We start from the raw sequence: 19128 nt of genomic DNA on the forward strand, positions 1-19128 counted from the left end.
ACTACCTATTCATAGTCCTGGGGAATTTTCTCAATGAACCTCTGACATATCACGTGTGTTCATGGAATACTATATACTACTCTTAATTTGACTACATATTGGAAAATAACTCCAAAAATCATAATATTTAACCCCCTATAAATACAAACCCAATACACCTTCCCAATTTAAAATACCCCTTTCACTAGATATTGTAGGTATCCATTTTTCAATAATATTTTTTATACCCCTTTATATGTTTTCATTAACTTTGAGCTCAATTTTTCATACCTGACAATATAAAAAACTTTTACCCCCTATTACATGATCAATATATTATGTCATTTTCTCCTCAATATATATCCCGCAATATGAACACACGTGATATGGTATTTCTCCCCCAGTGAAGCCCCCATGTTAATGTTATTTGACAAGTTCAACAAGGTGTGTTTTGATGCACTGTAGAAACATCATTAGTGGGAAAGAAGTAGTGAATGTATTCTTTTGACATGTCCATGTGCACTTTCAGATACTGGGGAGAATCATTTTAGATAGTGACATGAGATTTATTAGTTTATTTTGGACCAAATTATGGGAGAAGATGGACAGAAGTTAAAGAGGTATACAACATTCCATCCAGAGACAAATGGGTAGGAAAAAGTAGTCAATGTGACTTTGGTGCATATTTTCAGGGCTTACAATCTGAAGCATCCAAAGACATGGGATGAAAGCATGGTATATATACAATGCTCATATAATAGATTATTCCATACTTCTACTAGTAAGTCCCCATTTGAAACTTGTTTTAAATATTTTCCACCTTCACCTTTGGATATTGGGTATGAGCATAAAGGAGGAGTGAGGGAGGATCTTGTAGGGATTTCCTTAAGGGTATAAATGGTTGTATAGAATAATAGGAAGATCCATATGTGCATACATGAGACACTATATAAGTCATAATAAAAATATAAGATCAATAATAATGACAAAGAAGTCATTTTAGGTGGTAGACAAAGTATGGTTATAGTTGAACAAGGAGAGGATATGGGGTCTTGGTAAGAAAATAAAGCCTTTGCAGCATGGTCAATTAGAGATACTAGAAAAAGATGCACATAACACCTATAGATTTAGTCTACCTACATACATGTGCATTTACTTAGTTGTGAATGTCGAGAATATGAAACTCTTTGAGCCTTCCATGCTGTACTAGGAAGAGGAACAAGTCCTACTTTCTAAGGAGGATTTGGCACAAGATGATCATGAAAAATTGACAAAAGATATAGTTTTTTAGAATATTTACATAACTATAAGATAAGGTAAGTATGACCATTCAAATTTGGGCCTAAAAGGATAACTTCTATGCAAGGCTAAATGGTACGCCCGAGAGAAGGTAAAGGAAATATTTTCTCACTTTATTCAGTAGAAGATTTTGGGGACTAAAAGCCTCCTAAAATGGGAATGTGTGATCGATTATATAATTAGTGTAGGGATCAACTCATGGGACTGTTGTTACCAACAAGAACCAATTTGGAAAACTGGGGTTTGAAACCTTCTAGGAGCACTTTGAGGAATCAAATGACATTCTTCTTTTGGGTGGGGTGGGTGGGGGGGTGTAAAAATTTTATGCATTTCCATCACACCTTTATGTCATATTTTACATAGAGATTCCATTCCAATGGAACAAGAATCACCTCAATAAGAGTCCGAAAATGTTATGCTACCTAGAAGTTGACCTTCCTTTTTTGTCCACCCTAATTTGAGTGGATGTGACAATAGCCCCCATTATTCATGTAAAATGGGCTAACCATATGATAATGGTGAAGGAGATTCTAGAATATTCCATATTTTAAATCTAGCTAAGATTTGAAGGAGTCAAACCTAACCAATAGTAGGTTATCTAGCTTTGTTATAGCCATGCCACTAGGAGGAAAAGGGGTCCCATTCTTTCAAGAGCATTTTGTTCCATAGATGAGTAGAGTAACCAAGAGGGATAGGGAGAGAGTACACATAGAGGATTTAAGCACTATAGTAGCCCATGGGACATAAGACTTACTTAATTGTACTTGCATCCATTTTCTATTGATGGAAAGAGAGTAGAGAGACCTAACCTTCTAGCTCAGTTTTCCCTCAAAAGGGTTTCCAAGGTTATATCTTATATCAATCATGGTTTCTGATTTTTTATTTTGTTGTTCTCTATTTTCTTCATAATTAAAATTTTCATGAATACACATTAAATAGTGATTTATAGATCCAAAAATATAAACAAAAATAAATATTCATAGTGTAGATGTCAAATTTTTAACTATAATTTTATTAGATCTATTATGGTGTACTATCCAGTGGAATATCCATGGTAGTTTATGAATCAAAAACCATAATAGAAAAATGTATAAACTAGTAGCACTACATTTGAATCCATGTTTAAGATAATTTATTTCCTATTTTGAAGCATACATGGGCATAAAAGGAGACTAGAAGAATCTATTCCTTGCTAGTTTTCCCTACCAGAATTCTACGGCGAAATAAATTTTTTTATTACTATGTATATAGTTGGTCTCTTCAAAAATGTGTTTCTTTACTCAAATTATATTTTACAAGTAATGCATAATCAAAATTAATGGCTCAACATTATAAGATAAAGAGAATACTTTTTAATTTCTGCAAATTAATTGAAGTCTCTGTTATTCAATCACATTGGTCATAGTTTATAAGATTATAGGTTATTCAATTTTTCTTCTTTTGCGTCATCCCTCTCTTTATTTATACAATACTCCAATAATTTGCAAACTTTTATTTATTATTTTTAGATGGAATATCCCTAATATCATAAGTTATTATCTATATTTTGGATCTAAAATATTGGTCCATTTGTCGGGTGTGGAGTCTGATTATCTTCCTAATTTAGAGGTATTTTTTTAGTCACGTTTTGATCTCATTACCTGGTGGGGTTTTGGGGACAATGCCCCTGAAAGATTTTTTTGTTAGAGAAAAATTCCTTTTAAAATATTGTAATTTTGTAGTCATTATGGACCATTCATTAGGCATAAGATATGTCTGTACATGTTATGTTAATTTACGGATTTTTTCCCTATAAAAAAACCCTCGGTTTATATGAGGGAATTGTATTGCTACTATGTATTATTATGTGACAAGAAGAGAGAAGATTGTGTAAGAGTGAATAATAAGTTACAATGGATGTGTTGTAGGTTGTATCCCTTCAGTTTGTTGGATAATATGAAAGGAAGGACTAACTATTTCTTTATGGACCTAGCCCAGATTGGTTGAACCATGTATATTTGTGTCTCTCTTGTTTTATGCCTTTTTTTGTTTCCAATATTTTTTGTTTCATTTATCTGTTACTTAATTTCTAACAACCAGTATATGAGCTGAAGGTATACTTGGATGATAAATGTATAGGAAATAAGGGTTATTGTTTCAATTGGGAGAAATGGCATAATATACTAGGTTTAGGGTTGATAAATTCAACAGACAAAACCACCAGCTATGGAAGATGAAAATGAAGGACTATTTGTGCCATAAATATATTTACCTACAATTGAGTGTAAAATAAAAGAAGCTGATGAGTATGATGGATGAAAAATGGGAGATTCTCAATAGAATGGCACTGGAAAAAATACAGATATGCCTGAAAGCATCGACGGTATTCAAAATTTCAAAGGAAACAAAAATAAAAGATCTAATGAATGCATTATCCAAACTATATGAAAATCCCTCGGCCTCAAACAATGTATTTCTAATAAATTTCTTATTTAATATGAAGAAGTGAGAAGATCGATCTGTTGTTGATCATTTAAATGAATTTAACATAGTTACTAGTCATTTCAATTTCTTAGGCATAAATTTTGATGATGAATTTAGGGCTTTGTTGTTTCTATAGCCATTGCTATAAAGTTGGAATAGCCTAGTCATGGTTATCAATACTTATGTCTCTAGATCAAGTACTTTAAAATTTTATGATGTTGTTGGTGTTATCCATAATGAGGAAATGCAATGAAAAAAATCATGTGAGACATTAGATAATTCTTTGATTCAAAATACTAGGGGAAGAAAATTAGAGAGAGGAAAGAGCCTAGGATATCGCGGTAAGTCAACGAAAGGAAGATCCAAATATAGATTGGGGATTGTGTGCTAGGAATGTGGGGAGAAAGGGAACTTAAAGAAATTTTGTAAGCCTCAGAAGGGAAAAGAAGGAGATGGGCAACAAGAGAACAATCAGGAAGTGAATGTAATAGGTGAAGCGTTGCAATATGCTTTGATTCTTTAATTATAAAATGTTATTGATTCCTAGGTGGTAGATTCATGGGCTTCATTCCATGCCACACCCCATAGGAAACATTTTCATGACTATGTTCAGGGAGGTTTGGATAGGTTTGTATGGTGATTATAAACCCTGGTACTTAAATAAAAAATAATGGAAACCAGTGGCAACTAAAGGAGCTAACACATGTTCTACATCTAAAAAAAAGTCTAACTTCAACAGGATATTTGGGAAGAGAAGGTTGTGTAACAACATTTACAGACAAAACCTGGAAGGTCACTAAAGGAGCCCTGGTAATAGAAAAAAGGAAATAAGGTTGGTACATTGTATTTATGCAATCGTATTTCTATTTATTTTAATTCTTTAACCTCCATAAGATAAGATATGGCACTGTGGCATCATAGGCTTGGACACATGAGTGAGATTGGTATGAATATTCCTCACTCAATAAATTTGTTGCCAGGCTTGAAGCACGTTGATTTGGATTTCTATGAGAATTATGTTTATAGGAAAAAAAGAGTGTCATATTTCTCAGAGTTGGGAAAGAAAAGAAGAGTGAAAAATGAGATCTTGTGCATATAGATCTATGGGGACCAACTCAGGTATCATCTCTCTATGGCTCTCTTTATTGTGACTTTTAATGATGAGGAAACTAGGAAAACTTGGCTTTATTTTATTCAAAATAAGTATGATGTCTTTGATACTTTAAGAAAGGGAAAAATTTGGTTAAGAATGAGACGGGAAATAAATTGAAGTGTCTCGGATATAATAATGGAGGTGAATACTGCGGCAAGGAGTTTGATAATTACTGTTCAGAGCATGGAATTCATAGAGAGAAGATAATTCTAGTAACACCAAAAGCAAATGGTGTTTCAGAAAGGATGAATGGGAAAGTCATGGAGCTTGCAAAGTGTATGAGATTGCATGCAAAACCTCCCTTAAAGTTTTTGGTAGATATTTTGGATATTGTTGTTTACCTTATAAACAAAGGGCCTTTAAGTTCCTTGGATAGTGGTATTCCTGAGGAGGCATGGCATGTAGGAAGGTAAAATACTCATTTATAAATACTTTCCGTTGTGAAGCATTTTTCCACATTAATAAAGAAAACATAACAAATCATCAGGAAAAATTAATGAAGTTTACCTTTATTGGATATGGCGTTAATGATTTTGTTTGTCCCTTATATGATTATGAAAACCATAAAAATATTAGTAGTAGAGATATGGTATTTAATGAAAGGGGATTATATAAAGATCAATTACAGAGAAAGAGACAAGAAAAGGAAAACACAAAATGCGTAGTGCTTCATGAGATTGCAAAAAAATAAAATTCAAAGGTGCAAAAAAACCACAATGATCAGCAACAACAACAACAACAAACACCTCAAACTCTTGCAAGTGTTGTTAGAAGATCTAATAGGTTAAGTAGAACCTTTGCATGATACTCTCCCTCATTATATTATGTGTTTTTGAATAATTTTGGTGAACCAAAAGGATAAGAAGAAGCAATGTAGGTAGAAACTAGAAAGAAGTGGGAATAAGCCATCAAATAAGAGATGGATTCCTTCATACATAATTAGACTTGGGACTTAGTGAGGTTTCCTGCAAGTAAAGCAACATTGCGGAATAAATGGGCTTACAGGTTGAAGGAAGAACATGGAGGTAAAAAGAGGTGCAAGGTTGGACTTTTTGTGAAGGGGTTTGCGCAAAATAAAGGTATATACTTTGATGAAATATTTTCTCCTGCTGTTAAAATGATTTCAATCAAAACTATTTTAAGTCTAGTTGCCACAAAAAAATATCACCTTGAACAGTTATATATAAATAAAACCTTTCTCCATTGGGATTTGGTGGAAGAGATTTATATGTAGGAACCATGAGGGTTTGAGGTTAAAGGGAAGGTTAAATTAGTGTGCAAGTTGAATAAGAGTTTATATGGATTTAAACAAGCTCCAAGGCAATGGTATCCAAAACTTGACAAGATTATATTAGAACAAGGTTATACTAGATGTCATTATGTGATCTAGGTATCTTTTGCTTATAGATGTATGAAAATAATCACATGTAGAAATTGCAGCTTAACACAGAAATCTAATGTGCACACATAAAAGAAGAAGGAACACATAAAGGCACAACAAGAAGACAACAAGACTTGATAACGGAGTTCGTCCAACTCGGACTACGTCTCCAGGCCCTGCTCGATCAATGGGGAGGCCTTCATATATTAAATGGCATGAAAAGAAGAGAATTACAATCATCAGTTACATAAAAGGTGGCTTATACCTCCATTCTAGACAATGGCTATGAAATGGAGACCTTAGATGGAGAAATGGACAACACCAATGCATCCATGGCATCGAGAGGGGCAGAAACCATATAAAACTTCCCCAATTCAGACAAAATGATCAATCGACCCTCCTACAAGCTGCTGCCTCAAACTGTGTGCTGAAAAATCCTCTCTCCTATCCTTTTTCCAATCATCGGGCTTTTATAATGTCAGATTTGTGACACGGCTGCTTGAAAATCAGGGTTGTTTGTTTAGAATGGAAGCCAGTGGAGTAGAAGGGTCGACGAGCACAACAAACCCTTCAAATAGGCCCTTTTTGTTCCAAGCAATAATACACAGAAACCACTAATAAAACTGAAGTCCCAGACTTCAAATTATATCAAATCGGGTCCATAAACCCATCAGGTTTAATTCCCCTATCGCAATTGGCATATCGCTGGTGCACTGGTCCTATTAACGAGGGATTGCCAACCGTCGATCGCCGATCACCGATATCGGTCTATCGCATCGGCCCTATCGCATCGCTATGGTTCAGGGGTCGCAGTCCTATCCCTTAGTTTTCTCCGACCTGATCCACTGATTTTATCATCCCGATATCGCCGATGCCGATCCACCGATCTGATCGCTCCTCCGATCGCCGATGCCAATCACATGTCACCTACCTTAAGTCCCGATATCGGCCATCGCTTGTCCCCAACTCCGATTTAATCAGAGATCGTTGATCCGGGGTTCCGCTGCACCTTCCTAAGTCCTCCCCTTTGGATTCTCTTATTGAGATTTTTCCTTTTAAAGGCTTAAAGGCATTTTTAGGGTAAAAGCCTCATTTTCCAAAGGAACAAGACAACCTTCTTTCTGTCATAACTTCATCATCCGGACTCGGATTGGAGTTTCATTCTAACCTTTGGAATCAAGGCGACGAGCACTTCGATTTGATGTCAAGATACTTGCTTTTCTACCACGTTGAATTTTGATATTTTCCATGCCACTATATCTGAAGATCCACCTTGATCAATCCTCCCCATTGAGGAGCTTTTGGACCACCAAAATCTTTCATTGGTCAATTGGCAAGTGAGGGAATTGTTTCCTCACCCTTTCCTTCTCCAGCCATTTGGCCTTGCTGGGGTGCATTCCTTTGAAACCAACTTGAAGGTATTCCACATCTCCTCATTGTGAAGTCCCAGTTCTTCTGTCAAGGATGATGTCCTCAGGTAACTCATCGAGATATTTTGGTGCAAAATCATCAATTGTAGGAACTATGCCCACCTAATCGGTGTCCATGATCAATGGTGGTTCATATAGTTTTAAGTTTTCCACATTCACTACTGAGTACATCTGCATATATATCGGAAAATCAAGACGAAAGGCATTGTTTCCAATCTTCTCTAATATGGTGAACGGACCATACTAGATGGGTTGTAACTTCTTCCCTTCTCCCTTCATCCTGTCCTTGCTGATGTGGAACCACACTTTGTCACCCACTTGGAATTGGTGGTTGACTCGGTGTTTTTCATGTCGAGCCTTGTAACGAGCTTGACTTTTCTCCAACTACTCTTATACTACTTGGTGAATCAATTGGATTCTCTGAATGAACTACTGAGCTTTGTCCTTATCATTACGTCCACTGGAGCCATCTTCCCTTCCAAAGACCATATCAAAAGGGTCCTTTGGCAGGTAACCAAAACATGTCTCAAAAGGTGAACGCTAAATAGATGAATGCACCGCTCGGTTGTAGGAATGTTGTACATATGGGAGATGCTCATCCCACAACTTGGGATGTTTCCCACAATAGCCTCGTAAAAAGTGTACCACGGTATAGTTGACAACCTCTGTTTGTCCATCAGTCTATGGGTGAAATGTAGTGCTTCTTTTCAGCTTAGTGTCCATCATCTTGCACATGCTGGTCCAAAAATCTCCAAGAAAGTGAGAGTCCCAATCTGACACAATCAGTGTGGGTAATCCAAAATGGACCCAAACATGCTAAAAGAAAATAGAAGCAGTCTGCTCTGCAGTGATTTGCTTTTTACAAGGCATAAGAATACACATCTTTCTAAAACGGTCAACGACAACATACAAATAGTCGTGACTCTTCCTAGACAAAGGCAAACCTCCTACAAAGTCCATTGACACACTTTCCCATGGACAACTCGGAATAGGGAGTGGTGTGTAAAGCCCGAGTTGTCTATTAGAGGGCTTTGAAACAGAACACATCACACAACCCTTGACATAGTGAGTCACAATGTTTTTCATATGAGGCCAAAAACAAAATCTTTGTACATGACATAAAGTCTTTTCGACACCAAAGTGTCGAGACATAAGAGAGGTGTGGGCCTCTCGAATTACATGTACTCTTCCCCCTGTGGGAATACACAATTTACCAAGGTGATACAACAGTTTCCCTTGCAACCAATAGTAGTCCACCTGTGAACCATGGGTTACTTTTGCATAAATCTCCTTAAATTCATCATCGTTAGCATATTGTTCAGCATAACTCTCAAAATATAATGAAGCATTATGCAAAATAATAGAAGTAGAAATAGGAGGGTGAGATAGCATATCGACCACTTTATTGCTAGTGCCCTTCTTATACTTTATTACCAGATGAAACTATTGAAGAAAACCCATCCACTTGAAATGACGAGATTGCTACAACTTGGTTTGTGACTAAAGGTACTGCAAGGGTTGATGATCCGTATGGATGATGGTCTCCTTGCCGATCAGGTAGTGTTTCCACTTTTTCACACTCTACACCAAGGCATAAAGTTCCTTGTCATAAGTGGGATAGTTTATCACAGCTTGAGAAAACTTCTCAGAATGGTAAAAAATTGGCTTCTTTTGTTGCATCAGTACAACTCCCATGGCATAACCGCTGGCATCGGTTTCAATCTCGAATGGCTGTTGGAGATCAAGTAAGGCTAAGACTAGCGTGGTGGTGATATTTTCCTTCAATGTTTTGAAGGACTTTTGTTGTCTTCCTCCCCATTGGAAGACCTATTTTACACTTGTCAATGTGTGCAAAGGTGCTGCAATAATAGAGAAATTAGCAATGAATCTCCTCCAATACTGGACTACACCTAAAAAGCTATGGACCTCGGTTACACTAGTAGGCTTAGACCAATTTACAATTTCTTCAACTTTAGAAGGATCAATCTTTAACTACCCATGACCAACAATATCCCCTGGGTAACCCAAAGAGGTTTTCCTGAACTCACACTTTGACAATTTTACAAAGAGTTTTTCTTTTTTCAGTACATCAAGCACTTTCTTTACATGACACACATGTTCAACCCAACTTTTACGAAAGAAAAGTATATCATCTAAATATACAAGAACAAATTCATCAATGAAAGGCCGAAAGAGATCATTCATGACCCTCATAAAGGTGGCTAGAGTGTTGCAAAGTCTGAATGGCATCACCATCCATTCAAATAGCCCCTGTTTGGTCTTGAAGGCAGTTTTCCACAAGTCCTGCTCTGCAATTCGGACGTGGTGATAACCACTGCGCAAATCCAGTTTGGTGAAGTAAACAACATTCTTTAACTGATCTAATAAATCATCTATGCATGGAAGAGGGTAGCAATTTTTCACTGTGATCTTGTTTAGCACACGGTAATCCATGCACATCCTCCATGAGCCATCTTTCTTTGGGACTAAGACAATCAATGAACCACACGGAGAAGTGCTCGACGTGATGACCCCTTGGTCCAGTAATTCCTACACCTATTTCTTGATTTCTTCCATCTCAATAGTCGACATCCTGTACATGCCAATATTCGGTAAAGGAGCGTCATGCTGCAAATGGATTTCATGTTGGATTTCCCTCTTTGGAGGTAATCCCTTCGGTTTCTGAAACAACTCATCATAATTAGAAATTAATTCAGATAATTCCTGTTTATGTTCCTGATCACAACCCTGGAAAGCATCAGCTAATTCTGCCTCTTTTTCCCTTACAACCATAAGCATGCAACCCTTACTAGAATTCACCAGTCTTTTCATTTGTCCAGTGCTTACAAGACTGGCATTGATTTTATTTTGATGAGCCCTTACTATATATTCTACCCCATCTTTTGTGATTTAGTATTTGTTTTCGTGATGAAAGAAGATTTCCTTTCTATCATATAGATATGGGCTCCCTAACACCATGCCATAGATATCCAATGGTATTATATCCAGCTCTACTTCGTCCAGTAGCTTAGAAGCGATTATAAATTTGAATTTACATTGCTTGGTTACATTCAATTTTGTTTTATCATGTATCCATCCAAGCAGGTAAGGTTTCGGGTGTGGTTTTGTTTCTAAACCGAGTTTCTTTACCAGGGATTCTATGATTAAATTTTCTTGGCATCCAGTATCAAACAAAGTTTCAACTTTAGTATGATTTACAATAACTCTGATATGAAACAGTTCAATTCTCTTTCGATCATTAGGAAGGGACTCATTTATAGAACTAGTGGCTTCATGCAATTCATAAATCACATGAGGTGTATTAGTACCTTTTATTCTCGCAGCTGTGATTAATGCTTCATCTTCAGAATCTGATCAGAGGTCTTGCTATGCAGTTGCCACTGTCTTTTGCTTGCCTTTTCCTCCATACTTCTTTGGTTGATTTTCTGGGTGTTGTTTCCAACAGTGATTGTCATCGTGGCCTTCCTTTTTGCAGTGATTGCAATATGGCCTTTCTCCTTCTTTGGCTACTGCCATCTTCTTCTCCTTTCCTTTCCATTTCACTTTAGATTTGCCATTGGGAGGTTTGAATGGTGTTTTTTTGGACTGATCATCTCTTTCATTTTTTCCCTTGTTCTCAACATGAATTACCTTTATTCTGGCTGAGTCAATAGTTTTTAGTTCAAACAACAACAATGAATGCCTAATGTAACTATGAAATGAGCCAATATACTTAGCTACAACTTCAGGTGTATCAAGTGAAATACCCAAATTTAGTGCTTGCTTACTAAATTCCTCTATAAAACTCTGAACATCTTAACCTTTGCCTTGCCTTAAATACTGCTAATTCATTAAAGCTATTTTCTTATATCCCAAGGGATAAAACTGTTGCTTTAATGCAGAAATAAAATTAGGCCATGAGGAAAAGAGGTTACCCACATTCTTATTGCACTGCAATTTGCTCTCCCACCAAATGAGAGCGGTGCTGCTCAGCCATAGAGAGGCGAGCTGAATCTTTGCCTCATCCTCCACGATCCGCTGAATCCTGCAGTAGACCTCAATCTTCCTAATCCAATTATTAAGATTTCTACATTGCTTTCACCATTAAACATGTGAAGATCAAATTTAACATCTAGTTTAAAGAAAGGTTTCTTGGATGCATCCTTTGAATTTCTACGATAATGGTGGTGAGAGGAAGGAGAACCTTCACTCGCTGAAGGTGAAAGAGGGGGTTCTTCTCCACCATTTCCATGTGCTGAACCTTATTCTTCTAGGTTTCTTTCTTCTTCTTTCTCTAGCCTTAAAACCAACTGACTGATATTCTCTGCCATTGAATAGAAGGTCTTGTGAAAATTGCACTCCTCTTCAAGATGAGCTTCATCTTTTGCCATGTTTCTCCTTCGATGTGCACACCCTACTTCGGGATCAAAAGGTTCTAATTCCCCTTCACCTCTTCAAAGTCTATTTCTTGTTAGCATACAAACATGCAATTCATATCTAAAAATACCTACTCTGATACCACTTGATCTAGGGATCTTTTACTTATAGATGTATGAAAAGAATCACATGTAGAAATTGTATCTTAACACAGATATCTAACGTGCACACATAAAAGAAGAAGGAACACGTAAAGGCATGACAATAAGACAACAAGACTTGATAACGGAGTTCGTCCAACTCGGACTACGTCTCTGCGCCCTACTCGATTAATGGGGAGGCCTTCAAATATTAAATGGCATGGAAAGAAGAGAATTACAATCATCAGTTACATAAAAGGTGGCTTATACCTCCATTCTGGACAATGGCTATGAACTGGAGACCTCAGATGGAGAAATGGATAGCACCAATGCGTCTATGGCATCGAGAGGGGAAGAAACCATATAAAACTTCCCCAATTCAGACAAAATGATCAATTGGCCCTCCTACAAGCTGCTGCCTCGAATTGTGTGCTAAAGAATCCTCTCTCCCATCCTTTTTCCAATCATCGGGCTTTTATAATGTTGGATTTGTGACAAGACCGCTTGAAAATCGAGGTTTTTTGTTTAGAATAGAAGCCGGTGGAGTAGAAGGGTCGGCGGGTGCAACAAGCCTTTAAAATAGGCCCTTTTTGTTCCAAGCAATAATACACAGAAACCACTAAGAAAATCAAAGTCCTAGACTTAAAAATATATTAAATTGGGCCCACAAACCCATCGGGTCCGATTCCCCTATTGTAATCGGCATATCACTGGTGCACTGGTCCTGTTAACGGGGGATTGCCGATCGCCAATATCACCAATTGCTGATCGCTAATATCAGCATATCGCGTCATCCCTATCGCATCGCTACGGTTCAGGGGTCTGGGTCCTATCCCTTAGGTTTCTCCGACCCGATCCGCCGATCCGATCATCCCGATATCGCCAATGTCGATCTGCCGATCCGATCGCTCCTCCGATCGTCGATGCCAATTGCATGCTGCCTACCTTAAGTCTCGATATCAGCCATCGCTTGTCCTCGACTGCGATTTAATTGGAGATCGCTGATCGGGGGTTTTGTTGCGCCTTCTTATGTCTGCCCCTTTGGATTCTCTGATTGTGATTTTTCCTTTTAAAGGCTTCAAGACATTTTTAGGGTAAAAGCCTCATTTTCCAAAGGAACAAAGCAACCTTCTTTCTGTCACAACTTCATCATTCGGACTCAGATTGGCGTACCATTCACACCGTTGGAATCAGGGCGACGAGCACTTCGTTCTCATGTCAAGATACTTGCTTTTCTGCCACTTTGAACTTTGAGATTTTCCATGCCACTATATCTAAAGATCCACCTGGATCATTCTGACCATTGTGTTTATCTTAAGAAACAAAATTATGGAAACTATATTGTATTTTCATTATATGTAGATGGCATGCTTGTTTCATGGTATAACATTAAGAAAATATATCCACTCAAAATAAAATTGGGAAATACATTTGTAATGAAGGATTTAGGTGGTGCAAATAAAACTCTTGGTACGAGGATAACTAGAGATAAGAAAAATCATAAATTAACATTTTCTTGGAGTGAGTACATATAAAAGGTGTTGAAAAGATTTAATATGCAGAATGTAAAACCAATTACTAAACTTTTGATATTGATTTCAAACTAAGGACATGTTTTCTAAGACTAAAGAAAACATAGATTATATGTCTAAATTTCCATATGCATCAACAAATGGAATCTTATTATATTGAATGGTGTGTACAAGGCTTGATATTACACATGTAGTGGGAGTTGTGAGTAGGTATATGAAAATTCCAAGAAAGGAGCATTAGATGGTAATGAAGTGGATTCTTAGGTATTTTAGAGGTACCACTAATCAAGCATTATGTTTTGGAGGTTCAAACATTTTTCTACAAGGATATGTCAGGTCATATATGGTAGGTGATAGAGATAACATGAGGAGCACCATAGGGTACGTGTTTACTATAGATGGAACAATAGTAAGGTTGGTTTCTAAAGTTCAAAGCATTGTTTCACTTTCAACAACATAATAAGAGTATGTTGTTTCAGAGGCTAATAAAGAAATGATTTATTTAAAGAAGTAGGAGTTTGACAGATTATACAGTGATAGCAACAATTTCATTCATCTTGTAAAGAACTCAACATTTCTTTCTAAGACTAAACACATACAACTTAAGTATCATTTCATATGGTCATCTTTGGAATATTGACAGTTGAAGCTAGAAAATATACACACTAGCAAGAATCCTACAAATATGTTAACAAAGGTAGTGACTAGGTAAAACCTGAGTTTCTGGCTAATTTTAATTGGACTTCAAGTATAATGGTAAAGATGAGAAACAACCAATGATTGACAGTTGAAGCTGGAAAATATACACACTAGCAAGAATCCTACAAATATGTTAACAAAGGTAGTGACTAGGTAAAACCTGAGTTTCTGGCCAATTTTAATTGGACTTCAAGTATAATGGTAAAGATGAGAAACAACCAATCAAAGTGGAAGCATTTCAACAAGTTTAGCAGCGGTATAGTTGTTATAATCAGTGTCCAAGTGGGAGATAGTTAGGTGTCAAGGTTGATTATCTTCCTAATTCAGAGATCTTCTTCTAGCCAGATTTGGATGCTAGTCCTTAGCAGGGGTTCCAGGGCATGGCACCTTAAATTAATTTTTTGAGAAAATTTCCTTGTAAAATATTGTAATTTCATAGTCAACCTAGACAGTTCATTAGGTGAAATATCTCATGATATAAGTTATGTTAATTTATGGTTTTTTCCCTAGAAGGAAACCCTCAATTTATATGAGGGAATTATATTGTGGCTATGTATTATTTTGTGAGGAAAAGAGAGACAATGTGAAAGTGAAGAGCAAGTTACAATGGGTGTATGCAGGTTGTATCCCTTCAGTTTGTTGGATAATATAAAAGGAAAGAATAGTTTTTTCTTCATGGACACATATCAGTTTGGGTGAACCACCTATGTCTATGTCTTTCTTGTTTTATGCTTTTCTGTGTTTCTAATATTTTTGCTGCATTGCTATGTTATTTAATTTCTATCACCATTTTCAAAACATGAATGGTAGGAGAAGAGCTATGAAGAGTTTGAATAAATATGAAATGGAGGATTAGGTTATAAAGACACTAATAAAGCAAGTACCAAAAGTAAAAGACCCGAAAGCACTGACCATTAAAGAAGGGAAAAAACCAAAACAAAAGAATCTAGTAGTAATGATGAATGAAAGAAATAACAAAATGTGTAATATAACTATTATAACATTATAAGTTTAAATATATTAAATATGTGTGATATACTAGTTTCATAGATCCGTCTTAATTCTGAGTCTACTACGCATTAAGAGAAATAAAATCTCTAAAGATGCAAAGCTCTTTTTGAGTGCAAAATTTGAGGAAATATTTTCATCTCTAAAGATATGATTTGAGAGACTTGAGGTTAATATGGATCAATGCTACTTCTTCATAATATTATATATATTTATATAATTTTGACATATATATATATATATATATATATATATATATATATATATATATATATATATATATATATATATATATATATATATATATATATATATATATATATATATATAGATATACTTTTATTTTCATTTTATTAAAAGTCTGATAATACATAGAGATACAATTATATGATGCATATTTCTTTAACATGTTTGATGATATATATAAAGAGATATAAAGGTGGAAATTGCAAATCAAAAAAGATGAAATGATGGAATAGAGTAAATCTTGGGCCTCCTATTTTCTATGTTTTGATGGTGCTTTTAAGAATAACCCAGGGGTGGTAGAAGTAGGAGGGGTAATTCTAAACCCTGATAGAAATGTAGAAATAAAGTACAACTTAAGGGTTGGTACAATAGAAAACAGTTTAGTAGAGGCCTATGGATTACTTCAAGGGCTCCTATTAGCCAAATATGTGAAAATTGAGGAATTGGTGGTGCTAGGAGATTCTCATTTGACGTTCCAACATCTCGCTCTTAGTTCATTTCCTAAATAATATAAAATTTAGAGAAACATTTGTTAGATTAGAAATATATGAAACTACTCCTCCAAGATAAGTTTTTTTCATGTGTTGTTTATGCACAACTCCATGATAGATAGCCATGAAACTAAAGTAGAGAAACTGGAGGAAGGGATCCTTCTGAAAAATGGTTCCCCTTTCTTTGTCTCCATTCCTTAAAGGTGGATTGGTCAATGAATTGGTTATATTGGAAAAGGCCCAAGTCCACCTCAAGCCCATTTCTGATCATCAATAGTATATCAAAGCAACAAGATTGTAATTTAAGTCAAATAATAATTCTTCCAAAGCTAGAAGGGTAGGAAGTGTGGCATCCTTTGACATTTGTTATAGATAGTGTGGCCCATTTAACAATTACAAGACTCTTTTTTATGAGGAATGCACACAACATAGGTTTGAGGAAGCACCTTTCTAGCCAGATTTCCTGTATACTTCGTTTTTTATATATGTAAGGAAAGTTCCTAATTCGATATTTCTCCCAACTATTATACATCTTTCTACAACGAGGCTTCTACTATGTGGGTGAAGGATTCAAAGCTTCTGCTCTCTCACCATAATGAAGAATGAAAGGAATCCATGGTGTTAATATGTAGGGGAACTTTGTGGACCAAAGAGTAATTATAGTTGAGGCCAAGAAGAACAGAACTTGCGCTAAGTTGCTATAAAATTAAGGAATATTAATGATTGCAGAATAAAATAAAATGGAAGACCACGTACACCTTAAGCGCATGGAGGATATGGATTCCCTAAGGCAACTCTCGGAAGCTTTGAAGGTAATTTTTCTTTAGCTCATTTATGTTTTTCAGAATCATTGTAATGAAACCCCTATAGGGATAGATTTGAATGATCCTCCACTGAAGGAAGAACAATGAAATGTAGAAGATACCTCTTTAGTATTATATCATGTAATGTAAACATTTTTTGATTTTATAGGTCTTTTGGGTATTTTATACCTCCAAATACCCTCTTCCTCTTAAGCTAGCAAGTATGTGCATACATAAGGAAAAATAAATAAATACTTGAGGTTATACCCTCTTCCTCTTAAGCTAGAAAGTATGTGCATACATAAGAAAAAATAAATAAATACTTGAGGTTATAGGTATGGTTGGCCTACAGTTATGGTAACTTATTCTCTTGATGTAGAAGATGTGAGCCAAGGACTCATTTTTTATTAATAGAAAATTCTCATTACATTTTTCTTTTTTCTATATATAAATAGATAGATAGATGAATTTAGCAAAAAAAATTCTACTGTAAATATTTAATTTTGATAAGTTTATTAATTACATTTCGTAAGTTTTTATATGATTAATAATTATTGAATATAATATTTACAAACACTAATCATTTTTATTTAAATTTATTTTAATGTGCTATTCATATTATGATTTTTTATTTGAAAAAATTGTTTTTAATTTTATTAATATAAAAAAAATTAGAACCTAACAAATTGAATTGAATCTATTTATTATTTTATTTTATTGTTTTTCATTATTATTTTCAATTGAGATGACACTATCTTTTGTTATCATTATTTTTAATTTAATATTTCATTTTACAAACACTACAACATCTCCACTATAGTAAATTTTAATTTTAGACACAATAAATATAATAATAATATATATATTTAAACATACTATAAAATAAATAAAAATAAAGAAAAAATTATTTAATTAATTTTAATATTGTCTCGTACATATATAATAATAACCATTATTATTAAAAATAATATATTATTTTTATATATCATTAATAATAGATTTATTAGTGTAATTATAATATATTATATATATTTAATATTATTTTATAATAATAATAATATATTTATTTTAATATTAAATTCATTTTCATTACTATTGAATTTTTTATGATTACGATTTTACGTTGCTTCCTCATTCTCTTCACAAATTGATCTTTTCTTTTACCTTAAACCTTTCACAACTTTTTTCTTTTCATTAGAATTTTCTATTAACAATTAATGTTAACATTCATTCTTTTGTTTAACATTTTAATTTAGATTTTTTAAAGAAAGGAAATTGAATATAGATATGAACAGAAACACAAACACAAAGATATAACAAAAATAAATTTTCAATTCATTAATAACAAAATATTGGAAATTGTTTACATGCAGAATGGAAGCAATAAACTAGCTCATGATAGTTTATCTGACGAGAGATGTGGTGGCTACATGTCTTTTCAATTATGTTACAATGAGGCTCAAACACATATTTATTATTGAGAAATAATAGAAAACCCTAAACATCCAAAAAAATATGTAAGCTTTGCTGAAGTAAATTGGTACATCAACTTCTGGGGTTGTAAATTTTGTATACGATCAAGAAATACAATTTTGGACTTCAAAAATTTACCTTTTTCAGAAATTAAAAAAAATTAAAATAATAATCTAGTACCTGAATTACCAAAAATAATAAATTGTGATTCATTTTTTATTCACAACATTCATTTTTAATTAAAAAAAAAACAAATATACATAAATTTAATAATAATAGATTCAATAACTACAATTCCATTTCACAATTTACTTACACAAAATGTACACGATTTACCTTTCTCCTCTCTATTAACTACATTTTTTTTTATCTCTTTACAAATCTATCCCTACTATAAATTCTATGTACATAGGCAAAGGACATGATATTCATCCGGATTTCCCTTTCATATGATGTTTGGACAATAAAACCTTGTAATTTCGCCAACAGCCCCAACTAAACTGGTGCACGTTCTTCCCTTCTCCACCAACAATAATGTATTTTTTCAATCAAAAAATTCATATTATATTGAAATATAAAATTAGTGACTACATGTATGACCTACCTCCCTAACCCAAACTCTTTATTTATATAAAATAGATAGTTCTATGAGTA

Source organism: Pinus tabuliformis, chromosome J (assembly GCF_031772625.1).
Source record: "Pinus tabuliformis cultivar Carrire ecotype Pingquan chromosome J, CPIR1, whole genome shotgun sequence".
NCBI lineage: Eukaryota > Viridiplantae > Streptophyta > Pinopsida > Pinales > Pinaceae > Pinus > Pinus tabuliformis.